The sequence below is a fragment of the Giraffa tippelskirchi genome, chromosome X (assembly GCF_054371585.1).
Source record: "Giraffa tippelskirchi isolate mGirTip1 chromosome X, T2T-mGirTip1v1.2.pri, whole genome shotgun sequence".
In the NCBI taxonomy this organism is placed as follows: domain Eukaryota; kingdom Metazoa; phylum Chordata; class Mammalia; order Artiodactyla; family Giraffidae; genus Giraffa; species Giraffa tippelskirchi.
In genome coordinates, this window is record NC_137289.1 from 135,122,667 (window position 1) to 135,148,193 (window position 25,527).

Below are 25,527 nucleotides of genomic sequence, written 5' to 3' on the forward strand. Positions count from 1 at the left end.
AATGCCTTCCTTCTGCTGCTCACATACAGGCCATTCAGTTTGTTCAAATGAGTGCAAACAAAGGAATACATTTGTTTGGGTAGGCTTCATTATACGCTAATTAATGTAAATCTCACCCACAGAGAGGAACCTAAATAAATAGCTAGAGTAATTAAAGTTAAGGGGGGTTGTTCTGCTTTGTTTGAAAGGGGGTTAGTTAGGGGTGTGTCTGAAAAAGGTTCAGATTTGAGGGAGTTTTAGGAATGGATTTTTGTATAATAATCTTTCAGAAGAACAGACTACCTATATCAGCTGGGTGGCGATCCCTAATCAAGGTCAGTAGCATCCATCGCAAACAAAAACACTATGTTCCCACAAGGGGTTTTGGGAAACAAAGAGACCAACGCTAAGTACTGGAGCTGCAAAAATGTTAGAGAAAAAAGGCCTAAAACAGTGCAGGGGAAGAAAATTAAATCATTAAAGCACTGTCACATTGAAATAACCAGACCAGCAGAGCTGAAAGATCAAAGCTGAGTTTATTACTCACCAAGCGAGCTCAGTCAGTCTCTCCATATCTCCCCAAGCAGAAAGAGAAATTTTTCTCAAATAACACAGGATTCTGGAAGGCATTATTTGATTGGCTAAGACTGCAGTTATCAATTCTCTTTAGGGATCGATCATTGCTTGATTTAGGTCACAAAAGCACAGGCAAAATTCTCAAAGTGGTCCAAGATCTGTTGCATCTGGGTTTGGTCTGATTCAGGAATAGGCAGCAGCCACCTGAATAATAAAATTCTCCCCCAAATAAAAATCAAATCCTGAGCAATGGCTAGCCATTTCCAAGTTGTATTTTTCAAGTTGCCCTAATGATACAGGAAGGCAAATCTAATGAACATAAACATTTCTTTGACTTGCATGGCAATTAATGCCATGCTCACCTCCATCTGTGACATATCCAAACTTCCTGGTGAGGGAACCAAACATACAAAGATCTCAGTTGAAGAGGGATTAGCAAGTGCAAAGGCCTAGGAGCTAAAATGAGCCTGGTGTTTTTTGATAAACAGCAAGAAGGCCAGTGTGGCCAGATCAAAGTCAGGGAGGGAGGAGAGTGATAAGAAATAGGTAGGATCCAAATCTGCCCAGGACGTGGTAGGACATGGACGTTCATTCCAAATGTGATGGAAATCCATTGAAGAATTGTGAGCAGGGAAGTGTCATCATTTGATTTACAACTTATAACAGGTTACCGTGTCTGATGTGTGAAGAAGATTCTCTAGGCAAGTAAAAAGTAGAAGTAGAGCCGTTCAGAAGCCAACTGTGCTAGTCTAGGATTTGATGGTGGGAGATAATGGGGAATGATGGATAAGAGGTCAGATTTGTGATCTATTTTGAAAGTAGAGCTGACAACAATGGAATGAGGAAGTGAGGGTAAGAGGAAAGCAGGGAATTAACATGATTTCTGGATTTTCAGCCAGAGCACCTTTAAGAAGGGTGAACACTGGAAAAGTAAAGACTTTACAGGACCACTGGAAGTTCAGATGTGAACACAGTAAGTTGGAGATGGGGGTGACACATCCAAGCAAAGGCGTATCAGCAGCTGGAATGTGTTGATTTGAAGCTCAAATGAAAGGTAGAGATATAAATTGGAATCCTTAGTATATAGGAGTCATATAAAGTCATGGAAATGGTTGAGGCCATTTAAAGAGCAAATACTGGTGGATTCATGTCAGTGTATGGCGAAACAAATACAATATTGTAAAGTTAAAAAATAGATAAATAAACTAATTTAAAATTAAAAAAAATAAATAAATAAAAATATTCGGAACATAATCCTTAAAAAAAAAAGAGCAAATATTGATAGAGAAAACAAAGAGAGGAAGCAAGGGGTGGGGGAGGAGAGAGAAGGGGGGAAAAGGAGAGGAGAGGAAATAGCAGCGGACTGAGCCATGACAAGATGGAGAGGTCATGTTGTGGTCGTCTGTTTAGATGGCAAATATCACAGCATGTTCCTGTATTGGTGGAGAGAGGAGAGAATTTATGGTGCACAAGAAAAGGAAAATAAGTAAAGGAATCAAGTCCTCAGGTAGTTGAAAAGGGATGGTGGCAGATGCAGAGGGGACAGGTTGACCCAGAGAGGAGCAGTAACAGACTAGTTGTGACAGGAGGAAAGGGAAAATATAAGCGTATAGATGCCTACAAGCAACCAAGTCCATTTAGTAATGGCAGGATGAGGCAGTTCTTTTCTGAGTACTTCCATTCGATCAGCAAATTTTAAAATAAGTGAAGGAGTCTCTGGGCCTAGAAAAGAAAACAACGGTCTCAAAGGCCCTTGCTGAATCATCTAACTTCGGGGAAAACAAAACCGAAATTTAAGTCCCGCCCTGATGCTCTGGGCCGGTTGCATCTACCTGGGACTTATTACTCCCTGCCCAGAAACCTCCCACCCCCCACATTTGCCTGGGACTTATCGCCCCCTGCCCAGAAACCTCCCACCCCCTGTTCAACTACAAATGCTATCTCAACTAAAGATTACCCAAAACGTCCCCCCTGACTAACATTTCCCTTATCACTTCCACAAACCTCCCTTTAAATATGAAGCCTCCCTGATCCTTCTTGCTCTCCTCCTTGCCTGAATAAAGGTAACCTACCTCCTTTGAGGTCGTCTCTCATTCTTTTCTGCCTCGGCCCAAACTATACCTTACAATAAGATCATTAAGAAGAGGGCGATTTGACAACAGGCAGTGGAAGAAGGAGTTTTTGAGGAGAGGTCTGATGTGATTGTCTCTGAGGATGGGAGAGAGGATGGAGCAGGGAAATACTCCACAGTGTTCAAGAAGCTGAAATTTAGAGTCATGAATCTGAAGTGAGGCCAGGAGCAGGGCTGGGTGTTTTTCTCCAATGACATTTGGCTCCTCAGAAGTAAGACGGGATGAGATTTGGGTTGAACCTGGGTCTGGGGGATCAAGTAACTTAGAGGCCAGAGGTCTGAAGAGGAGATCTCCTGGGATGGCAAAGCTGCAGGAGAGTCAGCTCTGGACTAGTAGTGGAGGGGGTGGGGAGGAAAGAGCCATGGGCTGAAATCACCATCAAAATGAGGAGGCAACTGGGATGTCAGCAGATGCAACACAAAGTCAGTTATAGAAGGCGAGCCTAGTAATATGGTGGCATGTGTATCAAAGGAGCTCAGTGTTTGAGGAGGAGAGAGGCAGGAAGAGCAGGGTCTAGAAAAGAGATCAGTTAGACCAGTGGTTCTCAGCCAGGGGCAATGCCCACCCCACCACCACAGTGATTTTGGCAATGTCTGGAGACATTTTTAGTTGTCACAGCTGCAGGAGAGAGACAGTACCCATGGATTTTAGTGGGGAAAAGGCAGGGAGGCTGCTAAACATTCCACAGGGCACAGGAAAGAACGATCCCGCCCGAAGTATCAATGGTGCTGAGGTTGAGAAACCCCAGTTAGATCCAGAAGGTAAAGGGAATGTTCCTTGCAGGGGTTTCCCAGCACGGAGTAGAAGGGCTCGATGAGGGAAGAGGCTGTGGGAAGCTAAGCTGGTGGAGGAGACAAAGTCCTATGGGGAAAAGGTGTGGGCAGTCCCAGGGACTTGGAAGATCGACTACTGGTGGTGACTGAAAGATGTAAGACATCTTCTGTAAGAAAGATGAGAGATGTAAGACATCATGGGCTTGGTCCTGAGGAGGAGGGAGAAGAGCGATTCCAGTCACAGCTTTCTTTGCAAAGTTGCGAATGAAGTGAGGAGGGCGCACCCCTGGGCACTGCCATTGGCCCTTTGGCAGCCAGAGGAGGAGTCTTAACCAGAGCTTCACTGAACTTTCAAATCTAGCCCATGAAAAGAACACAGAGTTATATTGCAGAGTATCAAGACAGATGCCTATAAATGGGCAAAAAACTCAAAGTCATAAAATTCTATATTAAAATCTCACATTTTGAAAATGATGGAAACCGAATATGTCTGGTGTGATAAAAAAAAGAAATTTGTAAAGTATTACTGTGCCAGATGAATGTACCTTAAACGTGTCATTTACATTTTGACAGTTTCAAATGCTCCCTTTCTATTCCTTCCTTTGTGCTAGAACACTGCAAATTCAGGGGAATTTGTGGCTCTTGGTGTTGAAAGACATTCTGTTCTATTTTCATAGAATTATCAAATTGAAGAAAAAACTACAGATTTCTTAGAAATATTTTTCCAGAAGTACATGAATAATTTCACTGAGTTTTTTTAAGTGAAAATAATGTTAATGGATACCCACTTTGTGTCAAAAACTGTGACCCAAAGGAATACACTATTGATAGTTTAATTATAGCATTTCTAGTTATTTCATTGATACCTATCTTCATTCTCTCATGCCAAACTAAAAGGCTCAAAAGTTTAAAATGATTATTCAATTCAACTGTAATGTTTTAAAATTTAAGAGAATTTTAAAATTTTCCCATGAAGTAAATTTCACATTTTAAAAGATGCTACTTCAAATTAAAAATATATCTGTGGTCTAATTAAAAATTGGTTACATTTTTACACTAACAATGAAATATCAGAAAGAGAATGTAAAAAAAAAAAAAAAAAAAACCTTTTAAAATAGCACCAAAAAACCCCCTAGGAATAAATCTGACCAGTAGGTGAAAGATATATAACCTAAAAACTATAAAACATTAATAAAGGAAATTAAAGAGGATTCAAAGACATGGAAGGATATCCTACCCAAAGTGTCAATGGTGCTGAGGTTGAGAAACCCAAGTTAGATCTGGAAGGTAAAGGGAATGTTCCTTGCAGGGGTTTCCCAACGAGGTATGGAAGGGCTAGATGAGGGAAGAGGCTAGAACAAATAATTCTAAAATATATATGGAACCATAAAAGACACAGAATTGTCAAAACAATCCTGGATGGTGGGGAGGTTGGGAATCAAAGCAGGAGGTATAACTCTCCCAGACTTCAGAGAATACTACAAAGCTACAGTAATCAAAACAGTGTAGTATTGGTATAAAAACAGATATACAGGTCAATGGAACAGAATAGAGAGCCCAGAAATAAGCCCACACACCTATGGTCAATTAATCTTCGATAAAGGAGGGAAGAATATACAATGGAGAAACAGACAGTATTTTCAACAAGTAGTATTGGTAAAGTTGGACAGCTGCATGTAAATCAATGAAGGTAGAACACAGCCTCATACCATGCACAAAAATGAACTCGTTTGAGGCTAAAAGACTCAAACATAAGACATGACATCATAAAACTCCTAGAAGAGGGCACAGACAAAACATTCTCTGACATAATTGTATCAGTGTTTTCTTAGGTCAGTCACCCAAGGCAATAGAAATAAAAACAAAAATAAACAAAAGGGATTTACTCAAACTTATGAGCTTTTGCACAGCGAAGGAAAACATAAAAAAAAAAGACAACCTACAGAATGGGGGAAAATATTTGCAAATGATGCAACAGATAAGGGCTTAATTTCTAAAATATACAAACAGCTTGTACAGCTCAACAAAAACAACAACAACAACAACAAAAAAAAACCAACTGAAAACTTGGCAGAAGGCCTTAAAAGACATTTCTTCAAAGAAGACATACAGATGGCCTGTAGGCACACAAAAACATGTTCAACATCACTTATTATTAGAGAAATGCAAATCAAAACTACAATGAGGTATCACCTCACACCAGTCTGAATGGCCATCATTAAAAAGTCTACAAATAACAAATGCTGGAAAAGATGTGGAAAGAAGGGAACAGAGGTGGTGGGAATGTAAGTTGGTACAGCCACTATGAAAAATAGTATGGAGGTTCCTCAGAAAACTAAAAGCAGAATTACCATATGGTCCAACAACCCCACTCTTAGGCATATACATAGACAAACCTGTAATTCAAAAAAGACATATGCACCCCTAGTTCATAACAGCACAATTCACAATAGCCAAGATATGGAAACAACCTAACTGTCCACTGACAGATGAATGGATAAAGAAGATATGGTTCATATATGTGATGGAATACTACTCAGCCATAAAAAATAAGAAATAATGCCATTTGCAGCAACATGGATGCAACTAGAGATTATCAGACTAAGTGAAATAAGTTAGAATGAGAAGGATAAATACCATACAATACCACTTATATGTGGAATCTAAAATATGGCACAAATGAACCTACCTACAATTCAGAAACAGACTCATGGACACAGAGATCAGATCTGTGGTTGCCAAAGGGGAGGGGTTGGGGGAGGGAAGGACTGGGACTGTAGGATTATCAGGTGTATACTACTTTATATACAGGATAGATAAACAATAAAGTCCTACTATATAGCACAGGAAAACTATATTCAATATTGTAGTGGAAAAGAATATACAAAAAAAGAATGTGTATAACTGAGTTACTTTGCTGTACAGTAAAGATCTACACATTATGAGTCAGACTTCAATAAAAAAAAATTTTTTAAGGAAAAAACATACCTGTGCTTTAAACCAATGAATAAGATTTCAACATCAAGTATATTAACATTTAGTCAATAGTCAAAATACTATTTAGAACCATGGATTATTTTATTTAAAGTACCAATTTGTTAAACCATGCATTGTAAATCCAGATTATTCACTAATCTTTTCATGATGAGTAAATGACCAAATGCTACTGATGGAGCTGTTTGAGTGACTGAGTTAAAATTCCACACTAGTGAATTTTAAGCTGTCCTCTTAGCTTACTTCTCCAACACCTTGTCAGGATGTATCCTTGGTCTCAAGGGGACCTGAGTTGCACAGTGTGGACAGATCAACACAAATTCAGCAATACTACTGGGAAAACATCCTAACATTGATAATGAGTGTAAGGAAAGCAGGTGACATCTCACTTTAAAAGAGTGTTTAAATGCCAGTAAGGTGTTTTGCTCTGTGTGAATGACAGTGTACCTGCAAAAACACAAAAACAAAAACAAAAAACCTGTTTCTGGGTAACTCTGTTATTGAGGATGTTCATAAATATTGGTGTAGGGAACCTCTTGCTGGGACTATCAAGCAAAGTACTTTCTGTAAGTGAAGCTGTATGCAGTGCCATTGCTTCTACATCACAAGTAAACATCAGGATGGAAAGGGATTGGGGTGGCTAGTAAAAATGAAAAAAGTCATTCATTCCCTTAGAGAGGGAAAAAGGAAAGGGTGTGGGAGGCAAAAGAGAAAATGACTCCATCCATCTAAAACACCTTGTGTAAGGCTTTTTGCCTCTTTTTTGTATTTTTCTGTCTAATGGAAAAGTAAACAAGAAAGAAGAGAGATGGGAAAGAGTGGACAGAGGAAGGGGTTAGAAAGAGAAAGGAGGAGGGAAAGTGGGAGAGGAGAGAGGGAGACAGGAGAAAGAGATGCTGGCAAAGGAGAGGAGAAGAGAGAAGATGTTGTGTCATCCCACTCCACCCCAGCCCCCACCGACTCATCCCCTGGCAGCTAATGTAGACCCAGGCTGAGAGGAAAGCTGCGGTCCTGTTGTGAATCAAGAAGCTATGAGGACTTTAAATCAAAGCCAAGTCACAGAGCAGTAAAGCCAGGAGGAACTCAGGGAGTTCAGCACCACAGCAAGCAGATGAGAAAAAGGAGCCAAAGGTTTCCCTTTCTAAAGATGTACAAGTCAAGAGAGAGGACACCCAGGCATTATCCCAGTGATCAAATGGTACACAAAGGAAGTGTTTTAACTTAGGCTAGCTAACTACGGTCTTCTCTGGTGGCTCAGTCGGTAAAGATTCTGCCTGCAATGTGGGAGACCTGGGTTCAATCCCTGGGTCAGGAAGATCCCCTGGAGAAGGAAATGGCAACCCACTCCAGTATGTTTGTCTGGAGAATCCCATGGACAGAGGAGCCTGGTGGTCTACAGTCCATGGGGTTACAAAGAGTCGGACATGACAGACTGACTCACACACTTAGAATAACTTTACAATTTGCAATTAAATAGCCTTTTTCAATGTTGTGTCTTTTATAATACAAGTTGACTAAAGAGATGCACGTTTGGTAATTATACTATAGAAAATGCACAGCTATTCATTTTGGGGAGAGAATTTAAGCAGAAAATACTATCCAAGCTTTAGGAGAACTGTCGTCCCAGTTGCTCTGGGACTCAGTCATCATTCAATAGACGTTTGTTAAAAGGATCGATAAAAGAATTGTTAAAAGATAAACTGAGGTGTATTAAAATTTTTAAGAGCTTATCTGAGCAAAAATCAATTCAAATCAGATAGCATCCAATCTAGTGAAACCAAGCGAAGCCTGTGGGGCCCTCCCTGGTACAAATCCTTTCTTTGTCCCCTTTTCTTATTTGAAGGAAAAAAAGGCTCCAGCCTCCTAGACCTTCCCTGAGTTCCAAAGGACAGATTCAAAGGGTTGCTAATCAGGAAGTGAGACAAAGGGGGAGTCCTCAAGAAATTATAGCATAGCAATGAAAGCTGGGTCCTTGGTTCCTCCTCAGAGGATATACACAGCATCTATCTCTGAGTGCTTCTGCAGGAACTAAAGCCCCACCCAGGTGGAGGATGGAAACTTCAGGCTGAGCACAGGATTTCTGGAGCACTGCCCTATTACCTCATCACCAACCAATCAGGAGAAAGTCACATACCCTGCAGCCCTCACTCCAAATTTGCTTCAAAAACTCTTCCCCTAAAACCACTGTAAGCAGATAGGGTAGAGAGTCCCCAGAGAAAGAGAACCAGACATGGCTTTCTTGACATAAGAGAAGCCATTTTTGGCCTAAGCCATTTTGTGATCTAAGGCTGGCCACAATGCTTGCCCTTGAACAGGCCTCGTAATTAATGATTGTAAGGGAAGTGAGGGGATGCAGGAACAAAGGAAAATCTGTCAAGAAACAATAGTTCAGCAATAAAACAGAGTCCCAGTTCCTCCTTATGGGATATACACAACAATCTGATATATTATCTTTGAGTTCTGTGGGAACTAAGGCCCCCAGCCAGGTGGAGGATGGAGTGAAGATGTTGACGTTTTCTGATCCTTAAGATTTCAGTCACCTAAAGCTTGAACTCTGTCAATCCTTGCCCCAATACTATGCTGAATTCTCCTCTGCCCAAAACCCTTCACAAATATGCATTTACCCTTAGCTTAAAATATCCCGTTTTGGTGTCCAGGGAAGCAGCTTTGGGAACAATCCCTGGTGTCCTCCTTACTTGCTGCAAGTAATAAATCCTTCCTTCTCCTGCTCTTTGTCTTGGTTGTGTCTTTTGGCTCAATGCCCACCAAGAGGTAAACCCAGTTTTTCAGGTAACACCATCAGGGAGTTCACATTTTTTTAAAGATATATTTATTTAATGTTTGGCTACACTGGGTCTTCATCACTGTGTGGACTATTCTCTAGTTGCAAAGAGCACAGGCTTCTCAATGTGGTGGCTTCTCTTGTTGCAAACCATGGGCTCTAGACTCATGGGCCTCAGGAGTTGTGGCTCAAGGGCTCCAGAGTGTGGGCTCAGTAGTTGTGGTGCATCAGCTTAGTTGCTCTGCAGCAACTAAGGGACCTTCCCTGGCCAGGGACTGAACTGATACCCCCTGCACTGATAGGTGGATTCTTAACCACTAGACCACCAGGGATGGAGAAGGAAATGGCAACCCACTCCAGTATTCTTGCCTGGAGAATCCCATGGACAGAGAAGCCTGGCAGGCTATAGTCCCCAGGGTAACACAGAATCAGACACGACTTGGTGAATAAACAACAACAGACCACCAGGGAAGCCCCAGAGTTTTTAAAACATGAGCTTCCCATTCTCTTGGCCCTGCAATAAATGTTTCTCTGCTTCAAACTCCAACATTTTGGTTTGATCTCATTTTGCATAGGGTACACAAAGTTGCACTCAGCAACAATTTCATTTCTGGGAGAGCGAAAGCTGTAAGTTAAGTCTCAAATTAGGGATGGGAGTTTTATCATAAGCCACTCCATTTTGTGCCTGTTGTCTTGTTTTGGGAACAATGCCTGGTGTTCTCCTTACTTGCTGCAAGTAACAAATCCTTGGTGCATGGGTAAATGAATGAACCAATGTGAGCAGGCTGGTCTCAGACACCTGAAAGTTTCAGAAAATGTGTGTTAAGATTGAAAAAGTAAACTCTGTAAAAGAGAAAAACCAAAGTTACAAACTAACAGAAAATGCCTCTTCCTGTGGCTGAGAGAGTCATTCAGCTTTTAATGGAAGACTATATGCATATTTACATCGAACTAAACTCATGGACTTGACAGCTTAATTTACAGAGTTTTCTTCTCACCACTATGTTTCTTTCGAAATTTGCTAAACAAGAACTAAATGCCCAAATGTACGCACTGTGGCATTTCCGATGTTGAGTGACATGGCATAGTGTGATAGGCATTTCCTCCTAGGAAATCCTTCCAGAATGTAAAACTTGCATCCCATTTGTGGTACTGGAGACAGAGTGATTTGCCCTCCATTAAACATGCTTTGCAGTTAATCCTCTCAAAAGTGCATTCATAAGCCAACCAAAGAGCTCTGTGCATTAAGAGATTTAGTCAACGACCATGTTTTAATGACCATCAGCTCACCAAGTAGTGGAGTTCTTTCACCTGCAAATTTCCCCTGATAGGCCTTGCTTTAAATATGCAGGCACAGAGAGATGAGCTAGGGAGCCAAGCCAAGAGGAAAGAGTGTGAATTATCAGCACATCAGAGCCTTGGAAATTGGCAAGCCCGCTTTGTAAGTAGAAATATCCCTTAGCAGAGGCCATCTGTCTCATATTCCATGTTGAGTCTTTTACCTGTCCTTTTTAAGTAACAAAATATGGCACAGCAGGAACTTAGCACCCAAAGGACAAGTCTTCAAGAATAAATTAATGACTCCATCTAAAAGGACTCCAAGTACTGGGTATTAGTTGGGAATAAGAAAGACTGTCCCTACCATACTCTTCAAACCTGATTCAGAATTTTCTCACCACACATGCCCCCACCACTATGAAATACCCAAGCTCAACTTGGTCTCCTCTGGCATTATTTTTGTAATCTTTCTTTGCTGCTGTTCAGTCACTAAGTCATGTCTGACTCTGGGCTTTCCTGTCCTTCACTCTCTCCCCGAGTTTGCTCAAACTCGTGTCCATTGAGTCAGTGATGCTATCTAACCACCTCATCCTCTGCCACTCCCTTCTTTTTATATTTCTTTAGTGTTGGACAAATAGTTCCATATCTTGTGGAAAAACCTGAATGAACGTTTCAGCCAACTCAGTACACACTCAATTATGCCAATAATAACAACAGCTATCTATTACTATAATTATATAGTTATAGTTATCCTATGGGATTGTCAAACCTCAAAGATAGTAGAGGTTTTAAGAGCATGAAAAAGAATGACTCCCCATTAAAACTCCACTGTTATTATTGTTTTATTGTGCTTTTAGGGCTTCCCTGGTGGCTCAGACAGTAAAGCATCTGCCTACAATGCGGGAGACCTGGGTTCAATCCCTAGGTTAGGAAGATCTCCTGGAGAAGGAAGTGGCAACCCACTCCAGTATTCTTGCCAGGAAAATCCCATGGACGGAGGAGCCTGGTAGGCTACGGTCCGTGGGGTCGCAAAGAGTCGGACATGACTGAGCGACTTCACTTTCACTTATTGCTCTTTTAGCACTGCTGCTCCAGATCCCATTCCCAGAAATTGTGACTGAACTGTTGATCTAGGTGGAATCTGGGCACTGGGATGTTTTTAATCTCTCCCAGTGATCCCAGTGTATAACCAGAGTTGAAAACTACTGACATACTACAACCTCCCTCATTTTACAGATGAGGAACCTGAATCCAGAAAAGCTGAACTGACCTCCTCGGGGTCACATGGCTATTTGGTACTGTCAAAGAAGAAACACATCTGGATTGTAGTTAAATTGGTAAAAACAGAGTTTGTTCAGGACTGTTGCAAGAGGGGGAAAAGAGACCTCAGTATAGAACTAGCCTTGATTCTGAATACAGCATGGGCAAAGGGAATTTGTAGCCAAGGAACAAGGAGGGAGTCAGTGGATGGAAAATTACTAACAGAAACATCAGGGTAAGGTGAGGAAGGGCTAGTTCTAGCTAAACCCACCTAACAGGATACTTGCTGAAGACAGGGCAGAGTGGTCACACATCACGGGGAGGAGGATTGAGGATGAGGAACCTGACCATATATGGAGCGTGATCTCTGATCAGGAACTGAGGGTGGGGAAGGATGGCTCTGGTTAAAATGACTTGGCGGGGTTCTTCCCAAAACTGGTTTTGATAAGTAAGTACAAGGTGGGTCTATAAGAAGGGAGAGGAGACTGACTACAGTTTGGTCAAGCAAAGACTCTTCCTCAGCATGCCACAGCTTCAAGTCCAATACTGGTATCCTACATTGCTTATGACCCTAACGTGTCTTCTCAGTAAGGTTCTATCTGACAACACATTACTTATCTTCTAAACTATGTATTTTTCACCTACAGGAAGGCCTTGGAAAGTAAGAAAGGTGGCAAGTCCTTGGGTGGTAGGTAACCCCTGAAGGGCAACAGAGTCCCTGGTCTAGGGAACCTAAGAAGGGTCTAGGACCCAAAGATGATTTCTTGGTCATGGCCAGTAAAGCACTAGTGGCTTGAATGTTAACACCAGAAGCATGTGTGTCCCAGGGCTGTCCTTGTGCAGGCTTCCCTGCCTGGCAAACAACACAACGGCAGTTAGGAAATGGACAAGAAAAGCAATGCCTGTTCAGTATCTAGGCCTTGTCTTTGTTAATTTCTATTTCTCTTCATTCTGGATTATGGATGTTAAAGTATGAAAGGTGAAATCTTAAACACAAATCCAGTGATGTGGCAGCCTCACCCCAGTGCAGGCCTATTCCTGACTCCAAGTTTTTGATCATACTGCCTCCCTTTCCAATAGCGCACTCCCACCTCCTCCTGCTTCCTCTCTATGCAAAATTCTAACCATTCATCAAGGTCCTCTTTTGTCTTAACAAGCTCTACCTTGAAAATTTTCTCTTGCCTGTGAACTATCACACTGAGTCAATATCACACAGTTCAATATTTAATCCAATTTAGAAACTCAATTATGAGCTCCTAAGGGTAGGGAACTGCAGGAACATTTTTCTGTTCCTAATACAACACTAGAATAGGCTGAGCACAGAGCAGAGTCTTGAAAACAGCTCTGGTTTAGTTTATTTGGGGATTACTACTTCTCAAGGGGGAGGTAAAGGGTGGGATAGTGAAGGACAGAGTATTATGGGGAAGCTAGGAATAAAAATCTTAATAGGTAGATAAGCATTATAAGACTAGATTAAGGAGGAGCTAACATAATGAGGAGGAAATAAGTATGTAAAGAGACAAAACCTCTACTCCAGGGAGCAAAAGTGGGCCTTCTGGAGATGAGCATGGAATAGAAAAAGAGTCCTTAAAACCCTCATTCTCAATTCACACAGAAAATATACAAGGAGAGCAGAGAAAGTGCTTTTTTCCCTTTAAATTCCAGAGAGAAAATTCATTGACTGTCTGTAATAGTTTGGATTATTGTTCAACAAATAATCCTTCCCCTCCTTGTCTCCCAGCCAACTTTGGATTCCCTATACTTCCTTGCCTCCTTGATGTTAGACTTCACCATGTGACTTGCCTTGAACAATGGCATATCAGAAGACGTGATGCAACCAAGGCCTTGCATGTTGGGCAAATGTGCCTGTGTCACTGGGCTTGGCTTTTTCATTCCAATATTCATCAATGGAAAGACCATGCCACAAGAGCCACCACAACTTTAGCCTGGGCCCCATAAAGACATACCTGGAGCACACCTGAATCCAACACTCAACTTGGAGCCCAGTCCAGCCAACTCACAGCTTGAAGTACAGCCACCTGGCCCTAATCAACCAAACCATAATGAACTTACAGACCTCTGAACAGGAGAATAGGTGCTCCTTGTTACAAGCCACTGAGTTTGGGGGGTGTCTGTTATACAAAATTGTTGTGACAGCAGTTGGGTAATACACCTTACATAGTCTGAAGGAGAATATTGGGTTCAATGCATTGAAAAGGAATAACACAGATAAATTCATTATCTGAGTCTCACACACCTGGTTTTATAGCTTACATGACTCATGGTCCTCTAAGTTAGAGCCAGCTACAAACAAAGGTCTATGAGAGAGAAAATATCTTCCTGTTTTTATGAGCATTTTCTTCAATATTAGCTCCAAAACTTCTACAGAAAGGAGCTTTAGAGAGATAATAAGTGGGGGCGGGAGTGGGCTGCAGAGAGCATAAGTCTCTATTTGCACAACACTTTAACTGAAAAAATGCAACTCTCCTCCAAATCAAAGATGGGAGGTGGACAACGGCAATGAGGAGGGAGGTTGGGAAAAGTCCAGATGCTACCCTTTGGGTCATATGTTTCTTCCTCCATAAGAACCCACAGAAGGGAGGTAGGTAAGCACACACAGGTTTCAACAAGATTCGTCTGATCCTAGAACAAGGTACCACACTCACAGTGTCCTATTTTGGGGTTTGAAGAAGGTAAAAGTCATAGGAAACCAGAGGAAAAGAAAAATTGAAGGTAAAGATTAAAAAAAACTAAAGCATTTAGAACCTTGACTCATTGGAAAAGACCCAGATGCTGGGAAAGATTGAACGCAAGAGGAGAAGAGGACGACAGAAGATGAGATGGTTGGATGACATCACTGACTCAATGCTCATGAGTTTGATCAAGCTCTGGGAGTTGGTGATGGACAGAGAAGCCTGGCGTGCTGCAGTCCATGGGGTCACAAAGAGTTGAACATGACTGAGCAACTGAATTGAACTGAACTGAACTGATTCAGAACCTTAACATCCCTGCTCAGTAATATACCAAAGCATCTTTATATATATATATGTATATGTGTGTATATATATATATATATATATATATATATACATGTATGTTACATGTGTGTATATGTATATATATACACACACATACACACACACATACATAAATGCATATATACTGTTTCAAAAGATAATGTTCATGATTGAACATCTCTATATGTATATATATATGTTTATGCATTTACATGTATATATAAAAAGAAAACTCTTCCTCCCACCCTGTCCCATATTAGTCTAGTTGCCCATCTCCTAAAGCCCACAGGTAATCACTTTTATTAATTTCTCAAATATATTTCCAGAATTTCTTTAGGCAAATAGAAATATTACACTCTAATTTTCTCATTTTTAACAAAGAAGATAGCATAGTATACCCACTATTCTGTACCTTTTTTTTTTTACTTCATAATATGTCCTAGAGATCTATCCATTTTAGGACACAGTGAACTCCCTCATCATGTTTTAATAGCCACATAATATTCCATTCCTTGATTGTTACTGTGGACTTCTGAACTTCCAATAACACTGTTATTGCTTGAGTGGTTACAAGTTTTATATTTCTTAGAGATAAATGGTTTTTCACTACATTTATTATAAATGGGATAATAATGATTCAAACTGAAAATGTGGTAATTACAGGATGAGTTTTATGGTGTCTGAAAACAATCTATGAGATGTTGGGAACCTCGATAAAAAAATTTAAGAATCCCAAAGACTTCTTGGCAGAAAATGTGAATTTAGGAGTAAGAAACTCCTATGGGAGGACCAGCATTACAAAACAGAAGAGTGGACCCATGGTAATGAAATGCCCACAAGATGTGAGCTAAGACATCTTGTCCTTAGGTGTTCATGTTTTAAACCTTTTCCTAGGGATCAAAGTACACTGGGTAAAGTGAAGTCCTGCCTTTTGTTTTCTATTAGAATTCTGTGGATTTGACTATTGTTTTCACAGGTCTTTGGGGGCCATGTTTTCTCTTGTTCTATCGTCTCCCAGGGCTGGGATCCAGGTCTGGATTTGTCTGTTCAAACTTGCACTTTCCTGATATAAGTGAATTTATTTATAGAACAGAAACAGACTCACAGGCTTAGAGAATGAACTTATGGTTCCCAAAGGGGAAGGATGAGGTGGAGGGATAATTAGGGAGTTTGGGATGGACATGTACACACTGCTATATTCAAAATAGATAACCAACAAGGACCTACTGTATAGCACAGGGAATTCCACTCAATACTCTGTAACAACCTAATTGGGAAAAGAACTTGAAAAAGAACAGATACATGTATATGTGTAACTCAACTGTTCTGCTGTACACCTGAAAATAAACAACAGTGTTAATCAACTACACTCCAATATAAAATATTTTTTTAAAAAACTCTCACTTTCATAAGATCAGATTCTTTGCTTTTCAGAAATTGTGAGGCTTTTTAAATTATATATAATCTTATTTATTTATTGACTGTGGTGTGTCTTTGCTGCTGCACATGGGCTTTCTCTAGTTGCAGAGAGTGGGGGCTACCCTTCGTTGTGGTGCATGGACTTCTCATTACAGTGGCTTCTCTTGTTGCAGAGCACGGGCTCTAGGGCATGTGGGCTCAGTAGTTGCAGCTCAGGGGCTCAGTAGTTGCAGTTCCTGGGCTCTGGAGCACAGGTTCAATAGTTGTGGTGTCTGGGCCTAGCTGCTTGGCGGCACATGGGATCTTCTCAGACCAGGGATCAAACCCATGCCTTCTGCACTGGCAGGCAGATTCTTCACCACTGAGCTACCGCAGAAGCCCAGTGAGGTTTTTGAACTCTTTTATAAACTTGTTCTTCATTTTGGTGATTCATTTGAGCAAGTGGAACAGACTATTTCTGTGATCCAAATTTATTGTTCATCATGTCTTCCTAGGACTTGTGGATCCTCGAGTGTCCATGAATGGTCCATTCCTAAAGCTAATATGCAAATGTGTATATGTGTATCAGTTCAGTTTAGTTCAGTTGCTCACTCGTGTCCAACTCTTTGTGACCCCATGAACCACAGCACTCCAGGCCTCCCTGTCCATCACCAACTCCCAGAGTCCACCCAAACCCATGTCCATTGAGTTGGTGATGCCATCCAACCATCTCATCCTCCGTTGTCCCCTTCTCCTCCTGCTCTCAATCTTTCCCAGCATCAGGGTCTTTTCCAATGAGTCAGCTCTTCGCATCAGATGGCCAAAGTATTGGAGTTTCAGCTTCAACATCAGACCTTCCAATGAACACCCACGACTGATCTCCTTTAGGATGGACTGGTTGGATCTCCTTGCAGTCCAAGGGACTCTAAAGAGTCTTCTCTAACACTACAGTTCAAAAGCATCAATTCTTCAGTGCTCAGCTTTCTTTGTAGTCCAACTCTCACATCCATACACGACCACTGGAAAAACGATAGCCTTGACTAGATGGACCTTTGTTGACAAAGTAATGTCTCTGCTTTTTTTTTTTTTTTCATCTCTGCTTTTTAATATCCTGTCTAGGTTGGTCACAACTTTCCTTCCAAGGAGTAAGCGTCTTTTAATTTCATGGCTGCAATCACCATCTGCAGTGATTTTGGAGCCTAGAAAAATAAAGTCAGCCACTGTTTCCACTGTTTCCCCATCTATTTGCCATGAAGTGATGGGACCGGATGCCATGATCTTAGTTTTCTGAATGTTGAGCTTTAAGCCAACTTTTTCATTGTCCTCTTTCACTTTCATCAAGAGGCTCTATAGTTCTTCTTCACTTTCTGGCGTAATATATGCATGTATATACACACACCTCCCTTCGTGGTTATCACCTTTCATATAAGCTGCTGAAACGACTTTCTGAACCACTGTCAGTCATGGGCTAGAATTCAGCATGAATTCTACCATGTCACATGGTATGAGTTAAGGAACAAGCTTTACTGTGGTAGATAAAGGGAAATTTACAAACCAGGGTCAGGAAAAAGGAATCCACAAGCCCCCTATCCTCCCATTATTCCTTAGAGAGACATGCTGAGTCTTGGACAGTCTGCCAAATATGCAGCATGGGTTTATATTTCACTAGAGCAGGGGTTCTAAACCAGGAATGAATTGTGCCTTGGGGTCATTTGGTAGTGTCTGGAGACAGTTTTGATTGTTACAGCTGTAAGGGGTGCTTTTAGCACCTAGTGGCTAAATGCCAGAGTTACTGTTAATCATCCTACAATAGACAGGTATGCCCTGTTGGCGTCAATAGTGCTGATGCTAACAAAGCCTACACTAAAGGGACTTATCCGATATGGAGGTCTTTCTCCAAGTAGATTCAGAATTCCAAGAGATCTGCTCTGCTAATCTTGCATCCTACAGTAAGATAGGCACATTCCTACCTTCTGATATTGCTGCTGTTGTTGTTTAGTCACTAAGTCATGTCCAACTCTTTGCAACCCCATGGACTGTAGCGGGCCAGGCTCCTCTGTCCATGGGATTTCCCAGGCAAGAATACCGGAGTGGGCTGCCATTTCCTCCTCCAAGGGATCCTCCCAACCCAGGGATCTAACCTGCATCTCCTGCATTGCAGCTGGATTCTTTACCATTGAACCACCAGGAAAGCCCCCCTCTGATTTTAGTTCTCCCCAAAGCAGAACTTGAGACAAGGCTCTCATGACACGGCTTGCATATAAACAGTTTACTTTAGAAAGTGATCCCAAGGAAGAGAAAGAAATGAGGACATTAGGAAGACTGAACCAGGGAGGATGGAAAGCCAATCTAAGGGCACATTATTAAGGCACCATCACTGTGAGCAACTGGAGCTCAGTCTTCCTGGAGATTCCCTGAGGGACCCAGTAGAATGCACCTCAGGATGGTCGGCCCTAGGGACTCACATTTATCTACTGACTGCCATTCCATCCAGCGGTCAAGGATTGTCCCATGGGAGCTAACACCCTTAAGGTCTGTGCATACAGTCAGAACACAGGCTGCAGGGAAGCCTTGGGTCAGCTCACTGAGGCAAAATGTTGTTAGGTTCCATCTGCACAGAGCTGCTTGCTACCACAGGCAGATATGTGAGCCAAAAGGATACAGGGCTGGGCACAAGATACGTCAATACCCTCAGTGTAGCAATTTACTTTGCAGTAGGGGCCCTGTGTTAAGCTCTCCCTACTGCCCACCATTCAACCATACAGATAGACACAAGCAATCAAGCTGTTAGCAAATTTTCTAGCCAAGGGTAAGGCGCTAGCCTGGAGAGGGCCCAATTCTCTTTCTTGGTAATGTTCCATTTCTATCTATACTGGATTTTTTTTCCCCAATGCCTCCTCAGGGGCATGTTCAGGATGCCCCAGCTGCTCAGAGAGCATCCTGGTGGGGCTCTCTTCTCCATCCTCCATCTCTAGGGCTCCTTGTGCGGGAGGAGAGGTGGCTGTTTCAGCCACCGATGTCACCCTGCAGCACCCAGGCTTCCACTCTCACAGTGAGTCCACCACTCCAGGATTTCCAAGTGTCCAGCTTCTCCAAGTCCTTGTCGACTTCAGATGGACAGGGAAGCTACTGAAGCCCCGGCTGTTCCTGGGCTGAGTCCCTGGGCTTGCACCGTCAGGGCCTGTGGTGACTCAGGATGAGGCTGGTCGGCCAGTGGCCTTCCCTCTTCCCAAAGGACCCTGCTCTCTAGCCCTCCAGATACCTGGTCTGCACCCTCAGGAGGGCTTGCCTACTACTGCCAGGGTGGCCCAATGGACCCTTCTCTGCTGGACAACAGAAATTCTCTTCACCTGCTGTGCTACATGGATCCATTTCTGGTTATCACCCATCACACTAAAAGACTCAGAACAAACTCCACACTGTCACACCTGAGAGAAAGTGGAGACTCACTAGGCCAGGGTCATTAAGAAAAGACGGGGCAGAAGTGTCCTCCCTCCCATAACCTGCCTGGAGAGGCAGCCCAGGGACAGGGCAGGGGTGTCCATTCCAGGAAAAAGACTCTCACCCCTTCACTCTCAATCTTAGAGCAAATATGAAAGCAAGTGGTCCTGACAAAGAGAGTACAAACGCACTCCTGGGCACCAAGTTGTCTAGACTTGGGTCCCAGTTATTTGCAGGAGTTGCATGGAGCCACCAACTGGCAAGTATATGGAGCCTCAGGGGGCCCATGAGAAGCTAAGGTCGCCTTTGTCCAGGTTTGGGAACCTCTAGTTCCATGGGAAGCTGAGCTTGGGAGCAGCAATCCCACTGGGAGAAATGGCATTGACTAAGGCTGAATCGACTATTATATATAGAAATGTAATATGGTCAGAATGTTCCCTCGCTCCCCCTCCACTTCTGAGAAATATAATGACTCATTTCACAAATTATACAGCCTGTTTTCATATTTATGTAACTTCTATTAAGAAGAAACTGGTAAGTTGCTTTTTATTTAGTTGCTGCTTAGTTGTCTTTATTTAGGGACTATTATAGCCATTTGCTTTTTAACAAATGAGATGACAGGATCAGACTTATCTTTTAGAAAGTAATTTTATGAACAAGGCTAGAAAAAGTATTATCAGTAAATATTAGGTACCCAGACACTACTGCTGGGAGAAAGAGGGACCCCAGTCCAGTTAGCTCACTGCCCAGGACACCCAGAGTCAGCCACCTGGGTCACTGTTGTACCATCCAGCTTCTAGCAAAATACTTTGCAGAAACCACTGCAAAATACTCATGCCTTAGCAATGTCTTGGTGAACTACTTCAGCTAGCAGTTCTAATTTCATTGCTAGAAACGCCCTCACATTCATGTGTACCATTCACTTCTTTTTCTTACAACATTTTCCTTACTCTGCACATAGACACCAGCTAAAAACCTCAGCTACCTACACAGATTACAGAAAAGAATGTGACTCTTAAGTGGACAGATTTCCTAGGAAACTAGTCATATGAGCATCCAATCCCTTCAGAAACAACAAACACAAACAACTAAATAAGAGAAATTAACTATCCTTGCACAAAAATTCCACAGTAGAGGTACTGCATTGTGAAAACACAACCTAGGAGAATCAGAATGGGCTAATGCTGACTTTCAATATCAGCTGGGAAACAATGGGGATAAACTGACGAGCAAAACACTGCCTCTGTCCACAGACTCTCTCCAGCCACTACTGCATCCATTCATTTTCTGCCACGATGACAGCATGCCTCCTAATGTTTGCTTTGCCACCTTTATTTTTCCCAATCAGCTGGAGCAATCCTCTTGCAAAGAAAGTAAGAACAAGTGCCTGATTAGGAAAACACAAAGAATGCTTCCTTGGTCTAGATAGACATGTGCTGTCATCAGCTCTGACAGCAGCCTTAGAAAAGGAGGAGCTAGAATGATTTCTTTCAATTCTCAGAGAGAGAGAAAGAACGAGGGTGTGGAGGAAAGGGGGAAGATACAATTATAATTATAATGCATATTGGGGAGGCTTCCTCAAATAAATGAGGTAGCAAAAAATATCACCATTGTGTTTGAACACAGTGGATTTCCAGTGTGTTTATAGCACAGAAGAAATAAACATGAGGAACTGCAAGTGAACAAAACTGCAAATGTCATTGGGTCCTGAGGAGTGCCGCACCCCGCCTGCACGTGGAGAGAATCGGTAATCACGTTTTCCCGCAGCCTGTGGTTAACAAATCAGATGGCAGCCCAGGGCTCCCTAGGTATCACGGTGTGCTAAAAATAACCGCCTCGTCTCCTTATGTAACCCGGAGGCAATCTCATTCCGTTTCTAAATTTAGAGCCCTCGGCAAAGGCCAGTCTGGTGGGGAAGTGGTTGGTGGTGCCAGTTAGCAGAATGACTCATAGAGCTCAGCTAATAAAAATTAAATTTATCTCTCTCTGGAATAATATATGAAGTGATACAGGTATGGGAAGCATTTCTAAGAGCCCCAAATAAGATAAAATAAGCTCCCTTATTACAATCAGGGAGGGAGAGGATAGCTGAAATTATCTTGTATTAGAACCAAAAATCATATTATGTTTATCTGGTAATCTTATGAAGAGGAATTCTGAAAGCATCAGCTTGCAGCCACTGCTTGCAAACTGTTTATACATCTGGGTCAGCAACTGGGTTCGTGTGACAATTTCTGAAGCAAAAACAAGATTTACAGACTTTGAAGTTTTCCATTAAACAGACACCCACTCTCCTTCTCTGACCTTTCCCGCCGTTCGTCTCCTGTATCAGTTCTAAAAGCAAGTTTACAACAGAACCACACACACAGACAGCACGTTACAGAAGTATTTCTCCCTCATAATATACTAGGCTGGTTAAGTAATAAAATCAGCTTTGTTTCTAGTCTCTTACCACAAATTATTATTTAGCCTGGTCAAGCTTCCATTTATTCAGCCTGCACATCACCACGAAATTCTAGTGGCCAGAACTGTTCCGCAGTAATGTTCCACAATAACAAAAGCTCACAGTGGTGGCTGAAGTCTTACATATCCCCAAGCAGTTTCTGAATTATGACACGACAGTTTTCTGGTTGCAAAGAAATATATTAAGGAACTTTGAAAAACTGTTTGTCTGGAGATGAATGAGAGGGATTTTCCATGGGCTTCAGGGTTTGAAAACCTGGGTTTAAGACCAGACTCACTCGCAGTTCACTTTGGGATAATTCATTTAAACTTTCTGAGCTTCAAAAGTCCTCACCAGTAAAATGGAGCTAGTAATACTAGCAAAGCATCATAAATCAAATGAGATAATATATGCAAGAGCACTTTGAAAATTCTAAACTCTATAAAATTGTTCAGTTTTGTTTTTTTATGCACTAAAGCCTACATAGAATATAAAATTTTATCAGCATAACCCTTTCAATAACCATTCCAGAGAAATACAAATTTATTGTACTTAATTTATACATTTGGGCATAACAAACTTGGAGATGTGTCCAGAATAGAAGAAAACATTTGTCAAATTCATAACTTGTACTTTTATTTATGCATCCATTCCCAAAGCTAATGATTCATTTAAATATAAGCATCTTCCCCAAGTACAGCCTGTAGGGAAATGAGAAGAAAACATGATAGTAACAACTAACACTTAATAGTGTCCTTACATTATTCCAAGCTCCTGCTCTGCACTGTTCTAAGTACTTTATGAAGAGCAATGCATATAATCCTCCTAATAACCCTCTGAGTTGTTGTTGTTTATTTGCTCAGTTGTGTCTGACTCTTTGTGACCCCATGGACTGTAGCACACCAGGATTCCCTGTCCTTCAGCATCTCCCTGAGCTTGCTCAAACTCATGTCGATTGAGTCAGTGATGCCATCCAACCATCTTGTCCTCTGTCATCCCCTTCTCCTCCTGCCTTCAATCTTTCCCAGCATCAGGGTCTTTTCTAATGAGCTAGCTCTTCACATCAATCAGGTGGCCAAAGTATTGGAACTTCAGCTTGAGCATCAGCCCTACCAATGAATAGTCAGGGTTGATTTCCTTTAGGATGGACTGGTTGGATCTCCTTGCAGTCCAAGGGACTCTCAAGAGTCTTCTCCAACACCACAGTTCAAAAGCATCAATTCTTTGGCACTCAGCCTTCTTTATGGTCCAAGTCTCACATCCATACATGACTACTGGAAAAACCATTGCTTTGACTAGATGGAGCTTTGTTGGCAAAGCAATGTCTCTGCTTTTTAATATGCTCTCTAGGTTTGTCAAAGTTTTTCTTCCAAGGATAAGTGTCTTTTAATTTCAAGGCTGCAGTCACCACCTGCAGTGATTTTAGAGTCCAAGAAAATAAAGTCTGTCACTATTTCCATTGTTCCTACCCTCTAAGTAGGTACTATTATTGGTTTCATTTTATAGGTGGGGAAACTGAGGTGCTGAGAGGTTAAAAATAACTTTTCTGAGGTTGTTCAGCAGCTGAATAACAACTACGAGTCCAAAAATCAGAGTTAGGACCTTGAGTGTGAGCGTTTAACCACTTGGCACATTGCCTGGACCTGAAATCCTCTTTTCCTCACAGTGAGGATGCAGCTTGCTGACCCTAGGTTTGATTCAAGACTCAGGAGGGTCCTAGATACTTGTCAGTATTTCCTGTTAATGATATAGAGACACTGCCTGTGGAACTTCTTCCTCAAGGTTCACATTAGCCAATGATTATATATGCAGTCATAACACAAAATGAAGCTCTCCCAGGCCAACAAGACCAAACCTTCTCTTAGGATCAAAAGTAGGATGCTCTGCTGGAGGCTCCTTTCTACATATTCAGTCCTCTCTCTTCTGTGAAGTTTCCCATCCTTGATGAAATAAATCAGTAATTTACAGTGTAGTGAGTGCAAGGCTTTCCACCATTCCAGAGCTGAGAAGGAACCCATCACAATAAAGCTATCCTGCACTTTCCAAGAGTGTTTCTGACTCCACAATATCTAAAGTTCACAATGAAGAGCCAGTGTGACTGAAGTACTAAAAACACTAGATAACAAAACTAACCTGGGGACTCAGTTCTGTCACATCTCCATCACTATTAAGGAGGGGTGAGAACATTATTGGATCATTAATCTCAGAGCTCCTGTGTCATCATGTGTAAAATGCCCATTGGAGAACTCTGAAGCTTTTTATATAAAATTCCACTGCTCTAAAGACACAGACTTGACTTAAGCCAACAAAGAAACTGAAAAATAGAAATGTACACATAAGAACAAATATGAGTGACTGTAATGGACTCTCTGGTTGGGTTTTAGGGCTATGTTTGCCTCCAAGGCTCAACCTTTTTCGGGGAGTTTCTTTCCCAAGAGAAATCCCTCAAATTACTTGGACCCTGGAGACAAATAGCACTCTAAAATCCAACCAGAAAGCCCATTACATTCATCTCCTACTCTCAGGGGAGTCTGCCAATGTGATAATGAACACTGCAAAATGTTAGCCTAACTATTTCCAATAGCCAAGACATGGAAGCAACCTAACTGTCCATCGACAGATGAATGCATAAAGAAGATGTGATACATACAGACAATGGAATATTACTTAGCCATAAAAAGAATGAAATAATGACATTTGCATTGACATAATGGACCCAGGGATGATCATAATAAGTAAAGTCAGACTCGGAAAGACAAAATGCCATATGACATCACTTATATGTGGAATCTAACATATGACACAAATGAACTTATTTACAAAACAGAAATAGACTCACAGACAGAGAAAACAGACTTATGGTTAACAAAGAGGAAAGGAAGTGGGGGGGGCATAAATTAGGAGTTTGGGGTTAACAGATACAAACTACTATATACAAAATAGATAAACGACTAGATCCTATTATATAGCATAGAAGCTATATTCAATATCCTGTAATAAGCAATAAAGGAAAAGAATATGAAAAAGACTATGTATATATATGCATAACTGAATCACTCTGCTTTATACCAGAAGCTAACACAACATTGCAAATCAACTATACATCAATTTTTTAAAAATGTGAGCCAATCCTAGCATACAATACTCTATTGGCTACACCCTTTAAAATTTCAGACAAGCCAAAACAATCTTGAGAAAGAAAAACAGAGCTGGAGAAATCAGGCTCCCTGACTTCAGATTATACTACAAAACTACAGTAATCAACACAGTATGGTATTGGAACAAAACAAAAATATAAATCAACAGAATAGGACAGAAAGCCCAGAGGTAAACCTACCTGCCTATGGTCAACTAATCTATGACAAAAGAAGCAAGAATATACAACGAAGAAAAGATAGTCGCTTCAATAAGTGGTGCTGGGAAAACTGGAAAACTGACAATATAAAAGAATGAA